Source organism: Saccopteryx leptura, chromosome 5 (assembly GCF_036850995.1).
Source record: "Saccopteryx leptura isolate mSacLep1 chromosome 5, mSacLep1_pri_phased_curated, whole genome shotgun sequence".
Taxonomy (NCBI): domain Eukaryota; kingdom Metazoa; phylum Chordata; class Mammalia; order Chiroptera; family Emballonuridae; genus Saccopteryx; species Saccopteryx leptura.
The window spans coordinates 57,221,737-57,235,976 of NC_089507.1; positions in this window are offsets into that span (position 1 = coordinate 57,221,737).

Consider the following 14,240-nt stretch of genomic DNA (forward strand, 5'->3'; position numbering starts at 1 on the left):
GGAAGTATTTGCCCTTGCCCATAAAGAACAAATAGAACCTATTCTTATATTGGGTCATTCCCTGAGTTTTAAGTATGTAATAGATACAAATGTAATTGTATTGACATGTTGATATACATTATTAAAATAGCCATATAACCAAAATCAAACTTTTACTAGGCTATGAAGAGGCAAAATGGAGCACTAGCACTAGATTTAGAGTCAGAAGGACTGGGTTTAAGTCCTGGCTCCACAGGTAAATAGTTATGTGACCTATAGCAATTAATAAAATTTCTCTGAGCCCCAGTTTCTCCATCTATGAAATGGGGTTCCTAGCACCTTTTCTAGTTACCTCTTAGGGTTGTGTGAAGGTCAACTAAAATTTATATGCAAGTGACTTCAAAATTGTTAAATGCTATAGAAGAGTAGAGAATATAATAAATAATATAATGTCTGCTCCAAATTATGCGCTAAAGGAATACTTTAATAAATGCTGTAATATGAGGTTTTAAAAAAGAGAAGTAAGGATTGAAGGACAAATTCTTTCTTTGTATTTCACAGCCCTAGAACCTCTCAGAGGACGATGTGAGGACATAAGGTGATAACTTTCAAATGCCTTTCCTGTAAGAAAAGGATAAGCCATAGAGGTGCGGAAACAGAAGGTAGAGACCCTAACGGGGGCGTGGCGCAGGGGGCTTGCCTAGGCTTGACTTTCTTTCTTCCTTCTTACCTTCCTTTCTTTCCTACCCTCCTTCCTTTAAAAAAAAAAGTTTCTTGTGAGCCTGGGAATACGAAATGATAGATAAGATATATTTCCTTCCCATTGTGAAATAAAGCTAACAAAAATATCAGATTCATAAATAATGAAAACACAGTGTGGTCGGTGTAATGATATAGGTGTGCGCAGGGTGCAGTGGGATACAGAAAAGGAAAAGCTAGCTCAGAAGAAGGCTTCTTGGAGGGGAAGATGACTCCACTGAATCATAAGTGATAAGCAGTATTTACCCGGGATTAATGGGAAGGACAGAAAAGACATTCCAGGCAAAAGGGGTTAATATGAGCAAAAACACAGAAGTGAGAAACAATACGGTGGATTCATGGAACCACAAATGGTTCAGTCTCATGAAGGATGATGAGGCAGGAAGTGGCAGAAAAGTCTGCATATACATGATGTTCTGGGAATCCTGAAACCAGGACAGGTGAGCAAAGATATTCAAGTTCTCACTTCTCCCTTAGGGAAGAGATCATTTAATAGTTAATAAAGTAAAAAAAAAAAAGTTAAAGTGGAAGTGGGGGATGGGAATCTCAACTTATATGTCAAATGATTAATTTTCCTCATATAGAAAGAGCTCTTAAAATAAATGACTCCATAGCCTGACCAGGTGGTGGTGCAGTGGATAGAGCATCGGACTGGGATGTGGAGGACCCAGGTTCAAGACCCCGAGGTCGCCAGCTTGAGTGTAGGCTTATCTGGTTTGAGCAAAGCTCACCAGCTTGGACCCAAGGTCGCTGGCTTGAGTAAGGGGTTCCTCGGTCTGCTGAAGGCCCACGGTCAAGGCACATATGAGAAAGCAATCAATGAACAACTAAGGTCTTGCAATGAAAAACTGATGATGGATGCTTCTCATCTCTCCATTCCTGTCTATCTGCCCCTGTCTATCCCTCTCTCTGACTCTCTGTCCCTGTAAAAAAAAAAAAAAAAAAAAAAAAAAAAAGAATGGCTCAAAGATCTCTATTTCTCTTTTTAGAACAGAACAAGTTACATACGAAAACTATTTAATATCTCTGCATTTCCAAACATCCCTTCCAGATACAGAGGTGTGTATCCTTTCATAGTTTTATCCTTTAATATAAATATATACCAATCCACATATACATATTCAAAGTTTACTTTATCTTTCCTTTAAAAAAAATGACTCCATAGAAAAATAGACTAATAACGTGAGTAAGCAATTTACAAAAGAAAAAATACAAAATGATGGCAAATTGACATTTAAAATGCACATACACTTTGACTCAGCTATTCCATTTCTAGGAATTTACCTTGCCAATGCAAGGGAGAAAAAATATGGACAGGGATGTTTATTGAATTATTATTTATAAGTGCAAAAAGTTTATTCATCTAAATGTTCATCAGTTGGGGACTAGTTAAATAAATGATGATGATCCACATAATGGAATATAAACAAGTTATTAAAAATAGAATGAAATATAAATATGGAAAAAATCACCAAAAATAGTGTTTGGTGAAAAAAAGTAAAGAACAAGTCATATAGATACACATGTGCTTTTAAGAAAGATATATACTGATACACTTATGTGTATCTTGAAACAGGTCCTGAAAGATTAACAGTGGTTTCTTTCTAGAAGAATAGGGACCTTTTTTTTTATTTTATACCTTTTCATATTGTTAAAATTTTTACCCTATATATTACCTTCATGAAAAAAAAATTAAAGTATGTCAGTAATTGTCAATGTGTTTAGTGGGTTTTAAAGAACTGTGTTTATCCCAAAAGCGAAGATCATTTGCTGAGTAATATTCAAGAGACTGATATTCCAAGGATGATTTTGATATTCCAAAAATGACTACTGCTGATATTCCAAGGATGACTTTGGTTCCTGAAAGTTTTCCCCATCTTCCCAACTCTAAGATAAATGATGCCAGACATTTCTGTTCTTCAGTTCCACTCTTACTGAAATTCTTCCTTACACTTGAGTTAGCGAGAGTTAGTTTCTTTCAATGAAAAGCCCAAGTAAAAAAGTTATTTTTAAAAATTGATAAACTCTTTAGGTTCACATAGAGACTACTGACTAGTTAATAGTTGTATTAAATAGACCCAAGTAAAATGAGAAAAGTGAAAAACAGAGACACTCAATAACTATAATAAACTGAATAAATGAAAGTTATCTGGAGGTCTTACTCTCCACTGAAGTGGAGGGTGGGGGGAGGAATGACAACACAGATAGGGACAGAACCATGAGAACTTCATTAGAAGGAAGTCTAGGCTGGGAATGAGAGATACAGGTCGGAGAGAGCCGTTGGCAGCCAGCAGTGGTTCCCAAGTGACAGAGCATGGACAGGCTGCCTCAGATTTATCTGGGGAGCTTTAACTATCTGTCTGGGGCAGAATAGCGGCCCTCCCCCAAGATGGCCAGGCCCTAATCCCTAGAACCCGTGAATATGTTACTTTACATGGCAAAGGGACTTTACAGATATGGTTAAATTAAGGGCCTTGAGACCTTAAGATTATCCTGCATTACCCAAATGGGCTCAGTGTAATGACAAAGACCCTCAAAAGCAGAGGAGGGAGGCAGAAGAGGAGGTCGGAGGGAAGTGATGTGAGCACACCTGCCGTTGCTGGCTATCAAGAGGGAAGAGAGACCGTGAGTGGAGGACTAGGGGTGGCCTCCAGAAGCTAGAAAGGCAAGGCCACGGATTCTCCCCTGGAGCCTCTGTGGAAGGTAGTCTGCCGGGACCTTGGTTTTAGCCCAGTGAGACCTGTGTTGGAGTTCGAACCTGCAGAATGGTAAGATAATAAATTCATGTTGGTTTATTTGTTATAGCAGCAATAGGGTAAAGTCACCATCTGCAAGTTCTGAAACCCCATCCCAGGTCATTATGATTCGGCAATTTAAAAAAAAAATTTATTTTTATTTATTTATTTTTTGAGATAGGGAGAGAGAGAGACAGGAACATCAAACTGCTTACTGTGTGTGCCCTGACCAGAGAATTGAACCAGCAACCTCCATGCTCCAGAATGACGCTCTAACCAGTGGTCCCCAACCTTTTTTGGGCCACAGACCAGTTTAATGTCAGAAAATATTTTCATGGACCGGCATTTAGGGTGGGACGGATAAATGTATCACATGACCGAGACAAGCGGCAAGAGTGAGCCTTAGACGTATGTAACAGAGGGAATCTGGTCATTTTTTAAAAATAAAACATCGTTCAGACTTAAATATAAATAAAATGGAAATAATGTAAGTTATTTATTCTTTCTCTGCGGACCAGTGCCGGTCCGCGGCCCGGGGGTTGGGGACCACTGCTAACAGAGCTATCTGCCAGAGCTTAATATTTATTGATTTTTTAGAGAGACAGAGAGAGCAAAGGAGAGAGAGGAGAGGGGGAAGAGAAGCATTCATTTGTTGTTCCACTTAGTCATGCATTCTTTGGTTCCTTCCCATGTGTGCCATGACGAGGGATCAAACACTCAATCTTGCCATTTCGGTCCAATGCTCTTAACCGGCTGAGCTAACCAACCAGCGTCTGATTCAGCATTTTTTAAAAAGCTGGTATTTGTACAAGTTTTTTCAATCCTGCTTAGAATATATCTTTAAATCCATGCTCCTTAATGGATTTAAAGAATGTTAAGTCATGTAGGTAAAACTTACTGTCTTTAGAGATCTCATTTTTCTAAAGGATATTCAAACAAATATTTCTCCTGGTAGAAGGGAGTGTGAGTGTGACAAGTGAGCAGGAAATACAAAAGTAAGATTTTAATTCTTTATAAGTGAGTTTGGTAAGTGTGTCATCTCTTTGCTAAGTCCTATTATGTTTGCTGTCTATTTCATGGAATAGTTCATTCCAAACACCGCTCAGGTAAAGAGATAATTTTTGAAATTCTCTTTTATAGTTAAAACTCTTTTCATTTTAAAATTTAATACATCCAGTGGGTATCTGGTGAGCATTTTTGCGAATGACACACACCAGACTTCCCTTCCCTCCAGCTCCTGCCCCCCAGGGACATGGCAGCGGTCCAGGGGCTCCCAAGGTGGCCGTGGGCCGTGGCTTCTGTGCCCTCACCTAAGAGCCAATTATCCTCATTCTTGGGGTAAACACACTTGCAATATGATTTCAGTGGTTAAAACTGCTGCTTAGTTCAGACATAAGCATTCATGTTTTGTTATAAAAACCTTGGAGCCCTTCGTTTTGTGATGATCATAGCTCCGGCCTCCTTGTCTCCAACTATACTTTTTGTTCTGGTTAAGGTAAAACCAAAATAAAACAGAAACCCTCTAATGTACAAGTTTTCAAACACATTAGACTTACTTTTAAAAAATAATTGTTGATGCCCTGGTCCCACCCCCAGACATTTCAATTTAATTCATCTAGGATGGATCCGGGCATCAGTATTTTTGAAGACATTCTCTTCACCAGATGATTCTAATGTGGAGAACCCCTGTCCTACAGACTTGAACCCTGGGATGCCTGTTCTGCCTACTTCCTTTTGAGACTCAAGACCCCTGGGAATTCCTGCTGCTCGTGGCTTTTGGGGTCTCCCACTATTGGAGGGGCCTGCAGCAGGCCCCTTGGCCTCGGCAATAAGGTTCCTTCTGAAAAGCTGTTGAGACTTTTTTTTTTTTAATCTTGAGTAGAGTTTAGGATGGACCAGTGAGTGACCTTGTACTTGTTCCCAGTGACTTGGGAAATGGACAGTTACCACAGGATTACTGCAGAATACTCCCAGGAAAGATGTACAATAATGGCAGTCCAAAGTTTAAACTTGCATGAACTTCTAGAACAGGCATCAGCTGTTGGCAAGTGCACCAATTGTAAGGTCAGTGGATAATGGGAAAGGTCAGACCCGCGAACTTTGGCTAGGACCGCCCACAACCAAGCGCGCCAAAAGAGGCTTCACAGGAACCGTTTGGAAAAAAGCGACTGTCTACCAGCCAGTGGGATTTCACCATATCATGTTAGCTCAACTTCCTTAGAGGGACCCCTTTAAATATCTCCTACGTGGTTTAATCCGTGCGACTTCCCTGGCCTCCATCTCCTCCAGCTTTCTTTCTTCGGGGCCAGGGAACCTTGCCGTGCAGGATGCGCGCTCTGTACTCAATAAAGCCTTTTGTTATTCCACACTTGGTGGCTCTGGCCCCTTCCTTCCTTCTCGGTGGGGAAAAATACCTTACATTTTGGTGCCAAAACCCGGAAGGAGTTGAAGTCCGTAAGGACCGCTCCTCTTCCTCATCCCCTCTGAGAAAGAACCAGGATCTCCGCCCTTCCACCCACTTCGGTGCACGGTGCAGTAAGTCCCCTGCCTCCACCCACCCTTGAGTTCTTTCCACCGAGACTCCCTGTCCGAAACCGTAGCTACGTCAGGGAAGTCCTTTTCATTCGAGTGCGTGTGCTTGTGGAGACGTCCCAAGCATATCCACTTTACCTTTTCCGTCCGTGGCCAGACCTTGAGTTTTAGGATGCTAACACTCAAATCTGACCACTCCGAAGACTGAGGGCAGCTGTGGGGGCACAGGAATCTCCCTCCCTAAAGAAGAAGAAACTGTTCTTCTCCGCTGTGGCCAGGCCACAGAACCCATTGAATTAGCCTCCTGAAGGGACTTTCGGTTTTAACACCCTCACCAATTTAACTATTGCCAAAAAAGCTGGGAACTGATTGGAGATCTCTTACATACACAGCTTCTAATTATTCGCACACCCGTCCTTAATCTCTGTGCCACCTGTTCCACCTCGCAGGCCTTTTTCTGGCCAGAGAAACCTCATCTAAAACCTCTGATCCTAATCCCTCCTTCTCTGCGGACTCTCAACCCTCTCTCCCTCCTGTCTGATCCCCAGGGGCGCCCCTCTCTTGGGACTTCTATGGTCCCTCTGTGGACCTCTTTAGTGCTCAGGTCTTCCCTCTGAGAGCCTCCTCCCCTCCCTTTGCAAAAACCTGTTTCTTATTCACCACTACCATCTCTCTTTCTCCTCCCCTGCTGACCAGGGGCCCCTCCCTTCACTGTGTTCTTAAGTCACTCCTCCGTCAGGCCATTCTCAGCCTGGCATTGGCTCTTACATTGGTTTTCAGGACGTCCAACCCCAATTTTCTTGCAGGAAGTTCTGGCCCTGTCCTGCCTTTGGCTCCAGCATTTCCTGCAGGATCTGGGTGCTGGGCTCCACACGAGCCCCCCTCCTCCTTTTATTCTCAACCCCCAAACCCCTATCCTGGACCTGTGAACATGGCATTTAAAGTTTTTAATGGTCCCAACTAGTAGAAACAGGCCTGTTCGCCAGGCCCCCATGCAGCAGAAGGTAACGCTCCAAACCCCGACACTTGTGGCAACCCTGAGACCAGCAGAGCCACCAGCAGCTTGCTTTAAGTGTGGCAAGCAGGACCACTGGTCCCAGGAGGGCCCCTGCCTGCAGCTGCCCACTGAGCCCTGCCCTGACTGCAAGCAGCCCAGTCACTGGCAGAAAGATTGCCCCTTTGGGCAACAGGTTTTTCCTCAGCGCCTCTACGTGAAGGACAAGCCGCCCGAATGGGAAGGCCAATCCAGCCAGGTGGGTGCATCGCTCGAACTCCTAGGACACAGCCTGGACTCGGAGAACCCAGGGTATACTGCAACAAGTGGGTAAGTCCATCTCATTTCTTGTGGACACGGGGGCTACCTTCTCTTTTTGCCATCACACTCTGGACCTCTAGTTCCCTCACAGGTCTCAGTTATGGGAATGAATGAGATCCCTTCCTTTCCCCTTTTTACACCACTCCTGAAATGCAGTTTTGCCTCAAGCTTGCCTCCTTACAGGAGCACTGGCAGTTGGAACCACTGGATTCCATCCATCTCCAGCTTACTAAAAGGCTGAACCCTACAAATCCCCCTATTACTCCTCTTTTTATTAATCCTTACAGGACTGCATCTGCAAAGTTTCTCAACTCACGGCCAAACGGATGTTCTTCCTGACACCCCTCAAAGCCACCGTCTTCCGATCTCTCCCTCCCCATGATGCCCCTAATCAGCAGGAAGTAGCCAGATGAATAAATGGCGCCCCTTTTCTATTTAACACAAAAGGTCAGAATATAAAGTTGGTGGATAATGGGAAAGGTCAGACCCTCGAACTTTGGCTAGGACCACCCACAACCAAGTGTGCTAAAAGAGGCTTCACAGGAACCCTTTGAAAAAAAGCGACCATCTGCCAGCCAGTGAGATTTTGCCACATCATATTAGCTCAACTTCCCTAGAGGGACCCTTTAAATATCTCCCACGTGGTTTAATCCTTGCGACTTCCCTGGCCTCCATCTCCTCCAGCTTTCTTTCTTCGGGGCCAGGGAACCTTGCCGTGCAGGATGCGAGCGCTCTGTACTCAATAAAGCCTTTTGTTATTCCACACTTGGTGGCTCTGGCCCCTTCCTTCCTTCTCAGCACGGAAAAATACCTTACACCAATAAGGGCCGTAAGTGCAGCGCTCTGGGAAGAACAGTTTCTCACTAGCTTACATCGGACACATGTGGAAAGCTGTGGTTTGGGGTGCTGTTCACTGTGCAGCTCACGCATGCAATTGGGAGCTCCCAGCTCTGTTCTCACTTGTCCATAGGCAGCAGTGACAACTAACCAGAGGCTAGAATTCCAACAAACGCTGTCGTGTCCCACACCCAACACACACGACAGAGCAGTTTCCATGGGTCCTGTTGGCTAAAACGTAAATACAGAGGAGATGTTTGAAATGTTCCCGACCAGGCTGGGAGGAAGGGCAGCATCCAACGGGCGAAGCAAATGCTCCCTAGTGAGGCTGGGGGCTCATCTCCAGCCAGAACCATGAGGATGAATGCGGAAGGCACAGCCTAAGCTGATGTGGAAAGTATTTGCTTGAGAGATTGGCCTAAAAAAAAGCAGTCAAAACAAAAATAGCAAAGAAGCGCTCAGGTAAGGTCCTATTTGCTTAAAGAGAGACAGCCCTGTAAACTACCTACCTGTCAACTACCCAAGACACGGTATGTGCAGGTGCGCGACAATTGTGTTTGTTCTAGTTACAGTACCACGTGCTGCTCCTGAGGGGGCACAGACCCCAGGGGCATAGAAATGCCTTGTGTGAACTGTAAAGTAAAATATAAACTTGATGGTGGTGGTTCATGGCCTTGCTATTCCAAGTGTGGTCTTCAAACCGGTATCATCAGGCTCATCTAACAGTTTGCTAAAAATACTACTGAATGTGCTTCTTTAAAACAAAACAAAACAAAACAAAATAAAACGGAATCATTGTGATAAAATGTCCATAACAAAATTTGCCATTTTACCCATTTTTAAATATACAATTCAGTGGCGTCAAGTACATTCACATTGTTGTGCGACGTAATGCCGGTGGCCGAGGCCAGGCAGGTCACATTGGACTTAGGCAGACGGTAAGGAAACTGCAGAGCCAGAAAGTGTTCGAACATTCCGTTTAATAGAGTCTCCCAATGGTGGACGAGCAAATAGGCAGGGGAAACCACTTCTCAGGCAAGTGAACAGCGAAATGGCCCCTCACAGGTGCTGGTAGGCAATCCACAATAAGCCATCTGAAAAAAAAAAAAAAAAAAGCCATCCGCCCTGAGGGCAAGCAGCCATACATAACCTTACATCGTCTATATACACGTGGCACTGCCACGTGCTCATGCACTAAGCAAGCAAAGCACAATCGAGCAAGCCTAACACAGCTGTTTTCCCAACATGCAACCTCATCAGTCCATCTCCAGAACTTTTCCATCTTCTCAGACAGAAACTCTGCAGCCTGAATGGGCTTTTAGACGAGGTCTCCAGGTGATTTGCTTGCACGGTGCTCAAGGAGCACCAGTCGAGGGGGCTTCTGGCTGCAGACCTTGTAGCAAAGGTAATCATAGTTTACCATGTGGCAGACTCTGTGCTAAGCATTTTTTTTTATCTCACTTAAGTTTTATCTTATTTAATCCTCCCAGCAATCTTCTGAAGTAGAAACAATCATGAACCCCACTTTACAAACAGGGAAACGTTTCAGTGCTTCACTCAAGATTGTGTGTCAGGTGGGGGCGAAGCTGTGATGTCACTTGGCATCTCTGATTCCAGAGTACCATATTTCCCCATGTATAAGACTCTCCCATGTGTAAGATGCACCTTAATTTTGGGGCCCAAATTTTGAAAAATAATGTATTAACTTTATTGAGTTCAATAAAGTTATTGAACTCAAGTTTTATTCATCATAAAATTCACACGACTCCTCATCACTGTCAAAACTCCCATCCATTAGCTTATCCTCATCTGTGTCTGATGATGAATCACTGTCTTCAACAATGAACACAAAAACAAGCACAAAAAAGCAGGAAATGCAAGTAAAAAAATCTACATCCACTGTATATAAGACACACCCAAATTTTTCAGAAAATGGTGTGTCTTACGCATGGGGAAATACGGTACATGCTTTCCTGGTGCTGACTTCCGCTGGGCCCAGAAAGAGCCCATCCAGGTGCTTGCATTTGAGAACGTGTGTTGAGGAAGAAAGAAGCCTAGCTATGTAGAGGGAAGAACTAAAATGAGGTCCCACTGCAGCAAGGACACCTTTATTTCCACGGCCTGACACAGCTCATGCATCTCCTGAAGAGATGTGGAGAAGCTGAGCGCCCCTTTACAGCGCTGTTTCAGTGTATCTCTCCAGAAACATGACTCTCTTAGCCCAGATGTTTTTTCCTTTCTTAAGAAATTCAACTGATCCTATTTCTTTTTTTTACAGAACCTTCAGGAACAGACAGGAAGCTCACACAGGAAGTTATTGCCAGAGAATTCCTTGGGTATAATGGTGTGGCAGGATTACTGCCTCAAACCCCATGGTTTCAGGGCTCAGCATGACTCAGGGGTACACACTCCGGAAGGTCTGACTTGCACCATGACTCAGGAACTCTGACCTGTCTCTCTGGCTCCTATCTGAAACTGGGAAATTTACCAAACTCAAAACCTTTTATAATCAGAAAAGATAAACCTCCCACAAGGAAGGAAAACACAAGGGAAAATTCCACAAGAAATATCTGAAATTGCTTAACTCTTCCTGTGTCAGCAACTGGGGGGTCATATGTGGCCAAATGGCCACAGTGGGTGGACAGCTGGACAAGGCCTATGCTTCTAAGGGGCAAACACCTACAGTGTGCCTCTGGTCATTAAAAGTTGCTTGAGAACTACATCAACCAAGACACTGTCTTCTTAATGATTGCTCAGAACTACTCATTGATTAAAGATCAATTTGACAAATGGTTGTCAACCCTGGCTATACAGAAGAACCAATATCTTGTGAATCTTTTAACAAAAACCCTGTTCCAAGAACCACACCTAGAGACTCTGACTATGTGTGAATAAATAAACAAGTGTTATCACATAAACAACTATTAGCACTTAGGTAGTATTCAAAATACTCTTTTACATGCTTCTCCCACTTAGGTGTCATGACTCCCTTGAAAATATGGTGTGTGATGGACATTTTACAGATGAGGACACTGAGGCTTAATGAGGTTAGTGTAGGTGATTTCTCCCCCACTACCAAATTCCAAAAAACGAATGCATGAACTGTTTTTTTTTTTAATTCTTGCCCACTCAGAAGTTTAAAGACTGCAGTGGTTCTCATCTGGCTCCAGTCGTGCCTGAGGAAGTTTGATTGTTTTCTTTGTCAAGTATGTCAGTTACTCCTCCCATCTTATCACCAACATCTAATTTTAAACAATGCTTATTATTTAAAAAATTGAAACCGAAACTGTAAAGAGAATAGTATAATTAACCCTTCTGTAATCATCACCCACTTTCAACAATGATCAATTTAGGGCCAGTGTAATAGAATCCATACCCCCACACACAGCCTTTATTTTGGAACAAATCCCAGTGATGTTTCAGTTTTTCTCTAAGGACTTAAAAACAAAATAACTTCAATATCGTTATCATACCTTAAAAATTGAGAATAATTCCTTAATATTATCAAATATCCAGTCAATAATCCCATGTCTCTGATGGTCTTCTTCTTCTTTTTTTTTTTTTTTTTTTTAGGTGAGAGGAGGGGAGATAGTGAGGCAGACTTCCACATGTGCCCTGACCAGGATCCACCTGGCAACCCTGTCTAGGGCCAATGCTTGAAGACCAAGCTAATTTTAGCACCTGAAGCTGATGTGCTCCAATGCAGCTATCCTCAGTACCCAGAGTCACACTCGAACCAGTCGAGCCACTGGCTCTAGGAGGCAAAGTGGGAGAGAAGGGGGAGAGGGAGAGAAGAAGCAGACGGCTGCTTCTCCTGTGTGCCCTGACCGGGGATAAACCCAGGACATCCACACACCTGGCTGATGCTCTATCCACTGAACCCACTGGCCAGGGCCTCTGATGGTCTTTAAAAAAAATCATTTCTTTAATTAGGGATCTAAATAATTTCTATACATTGCAGTTGCTTGATATGGCTCTTAAGCCTCTTTTAACCTGTAGATTTCTTCTTTATCATTTTTGTCTGCTTGTAATTTACTTGTTGAAGAAACCAGGTCATTTGTTCTGTAGAATCTCTGGTCTAAATTTTGCTGATTACAAATGCTTACTGACATTTAACACATTCCTCTGGGCCCTCTGGTGCCTATCATTTAGTTGGGTAGATCCAGAAACTTGATCAGATTTGGGTTGGATTCTTTTTTCTTTCTTTTTTTTCCTTTTCTTTTCTTTTCTTTTCTTTCTTTCTTTTTTTTTTTTTTTTTTTTTTTTGGTCAAAATCCTTCCTAGATGCTAGAAAGGTTTTGTGTGAAAATAGAGATTTTTTAAACAAAAGCAATTGTCAAGGCTAGGCTGCTAACACACATGAATAAGAGGGCTCAGAATCTAAGAGCTTGAGTTCTGCCATATGCGCCAGGTTTCCGCTGGAAGGATCCCTTTGCTGCCCCCTCAGACATGCCGCCTCCACCTCTCTGCGTCTGTGCTGCTCCTCCTTTCCAGATAACGTCGTTTTTTCTAGCTGGCTGGTAAGAGGAAAAGCAGCATTTTCTAGCAGCTAGTTATTCCACAGATCATTTGCTCAGAGTGACACCTAGTGGCTCTACAAAAAATAATGTCTTGAAGTGTAATGGCCCCCTTTTTTTTGAGAAAGAGACAGACAGGAACATTGAGCTGCTCCTGTATGTGTCTTGACAGGGGAATCGAACCTACAACCTCCACACTCCAAGATGACGCTCCAACCATCCAAGCTATCTGGTCAGGATTAATATTGATATTTATTGATTTTTTGAGAGACAGAGAGAGGGAGAGAGGGGCGGGGGAGGGGAACCATTCATTTGTTGTTCTATTCAGTTGTTCATTCTTTGGTTGCTTCCCATGTGTGCCCTGACTGGGGATCAAACCCACAACCTTGTCATTTTGAGACAATGCTCTTAACCCACTGAGCAGCTTGCCAGGGTGTAGTGCCCCTTTTTAAAAGGGGTATCAAATTGTAGTTTGGTTTTTAAATATGTATTTTATTGTGTTCTTAATTACAAAACTATCTCATAATCATAAGAAAAATCTCAAAAGATACTGAATAATAGTAGCCTTGAAAATTAGATTTGTTTCCAAAATTTCACTCAAAACCTTCCTGATGCACCATGTAAAGAGAAAGTGCAAATCCCATATGTACACTAAGCACAGCTAATGGAAAATTATTCTTTTTAATATGTACATATTATTTCATAGAATTAGGGGAGGTCATAATTTATTTATCCCACCCCTCATCTGTGGTCTTCAGAGTAGATTCTTGTTTTGTTTTTTGTTTGTTTGTTTTCTATTACAAACAATTCTGCCAAGAACATCATTGTTCATGGGAGTTTTGCACTCTTGAGAATTTTTCTGAAGAGAGTCATCTAAAAGTGGAATTATAGGGTTAAAGAGAATGAGCATTTTTTGTACCAGTTTACCACTCAATAATACATGAAGGTGCTTATTTCTCACCTGCTCACCACTCTAGAATATTATCACTCAATTAAAAATCTTTGTTCTGCTTCTTTTTTTAAAAAAATCTTTCTGTTAAAAAAAGAAAAGAACTTTTTGTTGCCACGCCTAGGTTGGATTTTGTGTGATACAGTTTTTTTCTTACCATTAATCTTTCTAGAGATATTTTATACTGAATTTGTAACCTGGTGGTAGATTCCAACTTAGGAACAAGGATACTTTTTACCCTTATTAATATTCATTGGCTAGTCATCATACTCCAGTGATTTTTATGGAGTGCCAAACGTGTGCATGGCCAGTTTAGGAGACAACAGCGAAAGACATGAGACCTGCCGTCTGCCCATCATTAGGGAGCTCACAGACTGGTGGGGGAGACTGGCACGGAAGCCAATCACTGCCGTCAGGCTCTCTGGAAGGTACCCAAGGCAAGCTGGTGGCCGAGGGATGCAAGTGAGGAGCGGATGGGTCAGGAAAGTTTTCACAGAGGAGAAGGCATTTGAGCTGAGTCATAAGAATAAAAGCAACCCAAACAGGAGGAGAGTAATTGGAGGACAGGGAACCAGAATGTGAAAGGTATGGTATAATTGGGGGACCATAGAAAGACC